Raw genomic sequence first — 5,108 nt, 5'->3', positions numbered from 1 at the left:
GGATTGGAGCGGCAAGCACGCGCACCCATCTTCCCTGCTCCCCCGCCTCCTCTTGCTTCCTTTCCTTCCTCTTGCCGCCGTCGAGCAGGAACACACCGCTCCAACAGTGATGAGCTCTTCCTCCGCCGCCGCGGCTCCCGCCGTGCACTCCGGCGTGTGGGACGGCTCGAAGGTGGATGACGACCACATCGAGTTCCTTCGTAGGACGCGCCACCTCCCCGGCGCCGACGGGAGAGATATTGCCGGCGCCGGAGGAGGGCGAGCGGGTCATCTTCCGCTCGCACCTCATGCGCGGCTTGGGGCTGCCGGCGAGCGGCTTCTTCCGCTCCTTCCTGGAGTTCCACGGTCTCCAGCCGCACCACCTCACCCTGAATAAGGTGGTGCTGTTGTCTGCCTTCACCACCCTGTGCGAAGGCTTCCTCAACGTCCTCCCCACCATCGAGCTGTGGGGAGAATTCTTCTCCTCCAAGCTTGGCACGCACGTCGCCGGTGTGCCGGCTCAATGCGGCGCCTTCATCGCGATGCGGCGGTTGACGGCCGACAATCCATTTCCTGCCATCGCGTTAATCAAATCGGTGAAGATGTGGCAGCGGTCGTACTTCTATGTGAAGAGCGTTGCCCCCGACGGGGACTGGGTCAATCTGCCGCCTTATGAAGCCGGCCCGCCGGCTGGGAGGCTCCCCAGCTGGTCTAATCGGGCCAAGACGCTGACTCCCACCGGAGCCGCCGCTGTGGCGCGGCTCCGAGTTCTGACGCAGTCGGAGGGCCTCGTTGGGGCCGACTTGCTGGCCGCCTTCGTGATGCGCCGAGTCCTCCCTCTTTAAGGCCGGCCTCATCTGATTAGTCAGATGAGCGACCACCGAGACTCGAGTCGGATGTGCACTAGGGAAATGCCCCACGCAGAGGTGGCAAACATGGTGAACCACATCGTGAACTGCGAGCTCGGGGAGGACTGGCAATTCGGCAAGGAGCCGTACTAGCACGCCAACCCCCCTCCAGTGGTAAGTCGCATCTCTTTGTTGCTTTGTCATCTTCATAGCCGACTCCGACTTCTGATTTTCATTGGCTTCTCTGAATTAGAATCTCCTCATGCAGCCCGCAGCCGGCATCTCGAGACCGCCCCGCGAGTTAGTCCCCGACCGAGCGGAGAGCGACGTTGACGACCTCGACTTGGGGGCGGCGGCGATGGAAGCCGATGCCGAAGGCGGGGGAGGAGGAGCGGGAGGCGGCCTCAGGCCCTCGGCCACCTTCGTCGACTGGCCTGATGACGACGCCGAAGGGGAAGTCGTCCCGCGCCACCAGCCAAGGGTCGGCTCATTGGGCGCGGGTTCCTCCGCCGGCCTGGCCGGCCAAGGCGGCTTGAAGAGGCGCCAGACTGGGCCGAGTTCACTCGGCGGCAAGCCGAAGAAGCTCAAGGGGGCGGCCGCCGCGACCAAACGGGAGGAGGCGGCCGCAAGGGCCAACCGCTTCCGCAAGGAAGTGAAGAGGCCGCTGCTAGTCTCTGCGTAAGTGTTTCCTCCTTTGTCCTTATTTTTCTTCGGTGAATCTCGTCCGAGTTTCTCTTTTTCATTCCTTTTTTTGCTTCAGGGATCCTCTCACCCTTGAGAGGGTCGCCGTCCCTCCGTCATGGGGTCGGCGGAGACGTCAGCCACCACTCGGCGGGTTGACCCTGCCGCCGACCTCCGGGAGGCGACGGAGCGAAACGCGCGGGAGAAGCGCTACGAGGAGGAGACCGCCCGTTTGGAGAAAGCGGAGGCTGAGAAGGCAGCGGCCTCCGCCCAGAAAAAACTGGAAGAGGCCGAAGCCACCGCAGCAGCAAGGCGGCAAGCCGAGGAGGCCGCTCACCGCCAATCGGCGCTGCTCGTCATCCCGCTGTCCTCGGCGCCGCCGCCCCCGGAGTTCACGGGGCAGACTGGAGAAGCCGGCGCCGAGAACCCCGTCGTGGAGAAGGAAAGCGGCGAGGCCTCCATGTCGGACATGCTCGTGCCGCCACCGCCGCCTCCGCCGCCGTCTGGGAGAGCGCACGGCAAACAGCCAGCGGGCCTGCCGGTGCTGCCGACTGCGGACGAGTCCGAGGCGAGGCTGCTTCTCCAAGTCGCCTCGCCAGTGCGCCGTGGTCTTGAGAGGGCGACCTCGGCGCCGCGACCCCGGGAGACTGGCGCCGCCAGCTCGGCAATCCCAGACGCCGAGGCGACGAGCGCCGCGCCCGTTGGGTGGTTGCACGGAGGCGGCACAGGGCCCTGAACCAAGCGCTTCTGGACGTCCAGGCGAAGCTGCGAGTTGAAGGCGACGCCCTTCAAAACTGCACCAAGGCGCATCTGGCAGCGCGAACGGCCGTCCGAGTATGTCTCTATCTTTTGATTCTTGTTTTTCTCTATGGAGGCGCGGCAGCGCACCCACTGGGTGTAGTCCCCGAGTTTCGGGCCGGCTGCTGAGCAGGCGGTTCGGAACTCCCTCTGGCGAGTTCCAAATATTAAGTTTGTCTGAAATGCTTTACTGCAGGAGTATCACAACCTCCGTGCTACCGCCTTCAACCGCAATGTTGAGGAGCTAGGCAGGCGGACTGCCGACTTGTCGGAGAGCCGGGGTGAGTCCTTCTTCTTTTTTGCGGGGGCGCGCTGGCGCACCCGCGGGCTGTAGTCCCCGAGATTTGGGCTGACTGCTGAGCAGTCGGGCCGGATCTTCTCAGCGACTTTCTTTGTTGATGACTCATCGTCTTTCGTCTTTTTTCTTCTTTAGAGGCCAACGCCACCCTTCAGCAGCAGCTGGGCGAGGCCAACACCGCCTTGCGCTCCAAGGAGGAGGAGTGCAGCAAACTTGCCACAGAGCGCGACCTGCTGGCCGCGCAGCTAGCCGAGCAGAAGGAGCTGCTCAAGAAGGCGCAGGACGAGGCCGAGAAGAAGGAGGCCGCTCTCCTGGCCGAGTTCGAGAGCGAGCGCTCCTCCTGGACTGACAGGGAGGCGATGCTGACCTCCGGCTTCCATGAGATCAAAGACATCGTCGATGGTGAGTTTCCTTTCTTCCTTTCTTCTTCGAGCTTCCGACTATAGGTCGGGCCGATTTCTGGTTCTTTCGACTCACTTCTGTCTTGTCTTGGCAGACTTCTTCCCTGGCCACTCTCAGGCGGTCACTTAGGCCATCGAGGCTGACCGCGGGATGCGAAGGGCAAGTGGCGCGGATATCTCCGCTAGCGCCCCCCGAACCGTCGATGAGCACCTTCTGAGGATCGAGGCCCATCTTCGTCCTGCCCATCGGCTAATGCGTCGGCTTCAGCGTGTCGGCGCCCAGGCGGTTGCCGCTCTGTGTCCAGACATGCCGGCCCTGCGCACCGCCAGTCAGACCGCCGACTGGCTGGAGGTCGCAGCTGGCCGTCTTGAAGCTTGGAAGGGTTCCTCGGCCCGGGCCGGAGCGCGTCGGGCCTTGGAATTCGTCAAGGGGTGGTACCCAGGGCTGGACCTGGACCGGCTGGCCGTGTTCCGGTCAGAGGCCCAAGTAGAGTTGGTGGCAGTGGAGGGTGCCCTTGTCGAGCGTGCGGTGGCGATTTCCGACTACACGGACACCAGTGGCTGCAGGTGGCCAGGAGGTGCCGCTAGAGTGGTTCGGGATGAACCCGGACTTCGGCGAGGACTCGGCGGAGGTGATTGACTCCAGCACCAAGGAGGAGGGCGAGGCGGAGGACGAAGGCGAGACGGAGGTGCCAGGAGTCGGAGTGGGCAACCAGCCTTAGCTTGACCGCGCCTCCAGCAACGAGTCGCGTCCAGAGAAGGCGACTGCCGCCGGAGGCGATCAAACCAAGACCGCCCAGCCGGTCGCCCTGGCGCCTGACGCCGCCATCTCCTCTCATCCTCCGATCCCAGATGCCGCCTCCTAGGCTGCCGTTTTCGCCTCTGCTTTATCTGTCTTAGTAATCTTTTGGAAAACTTTGTTAAATTCGAACAGTTCCACCCGCGGGGTGTATTTTGAACTTCTACTCGAAGATTCAGCCAAGGGCCTATGTAAATATTAATCCGCGTTCTATCTTTCCTTGCTCATTGCTCTTTAGGCTTTTCCCTTTGCCACCTTTCCTTAGTCGCTGCCTTGCCAGTCGGACAACCGCTCTGCGGACTGTCGCTGGATCAAATGCTTGGCTACTTTGGGAAGGCAAGTACTCGGCCATTTTAGAGTTTCTTTTAGCAAGTCGGATAGAAAGCGGCAAGCCGACTACCCAAGAGTTGGCTGTCCTTAATAGAGGCTAGTAGAAGCAGCAAGACGACTACTCATGAGTCAGCTTTTTGCTTCAGAGATGCTGGAAGCCGTCTTACGCTATATTCGTGCTTTGGGTCCTTAGCCATTTTTCGTGCGGGCGCCCGTTCTTCCTCACTCCTGGCCACCAAATAGTCGCTTTGCGAGCTGCGGCTTTGTCAGGAGACGGATTAGGCACCGCACACTACTTGTCTGACCGCGGGAAGCTCCTCATAGTGCAAGGCTGCGAGTCCTCGGGCCGACTGGTCGGTCCCGGTGCCAAGCGGCATTAACGAAGAGCAATATACTCGAAGGCATAATTCTTATCATACAGATAACAAAAGAAGGCAGTCCCCGAGCTCGTCTCGGGGGGGGGGGGGCAAAGTCTTGGTACTTTAATACAAAATGGGAGCGTGATACATACTGCATCAACTGTAAAATCTTCGGAGAAGATTTGCATTCCACGGGCATTCTGTCTCTTTGCCGGAGTCGTCCCTCTTGCGCGCTCGGGGCTTCTGGGCGTCGATTAGGTAGTAGGAGTCATTTCCCAGCACCTTGCTGATGATGAAGGGGCCTTCCGAAGGTGCCGACAGCTTGTGTTGGCCGGCTGTTCGCTGGATCAGTCGGAGCACAAGGTCGCCCTCTTGGAAAGATCTTGGCCTGACCTTCCTGTTGTAGTATCGACGCAGACTCTGCTGGTAGATGCTGGACCGGCTGAGTGCCAACAGCCGGCCCTCTTCCAGCAGATCGACGCCGTCTTGACGTGCTTCTTCTGCTTCTTCCTCGGTGTACATAGTGACTCGCGGGGAGTCGAACTCTATATCCGTTGGGATGATGGCTTCAGTGCCATAGACGAGGAAGAAAGGTGTGAAGCCGGTTGACTTGTT

The sequence above is a fragment of the Triticum dicoccoides genome, chromosome 5B (genome assembly GCF_002162155.2).
Source record: "Triticum dicoccoides isolate Atlit2015 ecotype Zavitan chromosome 5B, WEW_v2.0, whole genome shotgun sequence".
NCBI lineage: Eukaryota > Viridiplantae > Streptophyta > Magnoliopsida > Poales > Poaceae > Triticum > Triticum dicoccoides.
The sequence above is the reverse complement of the archived record's forward strand: the minus strand, read 5'-3'. Positions refer to the sequence as shown.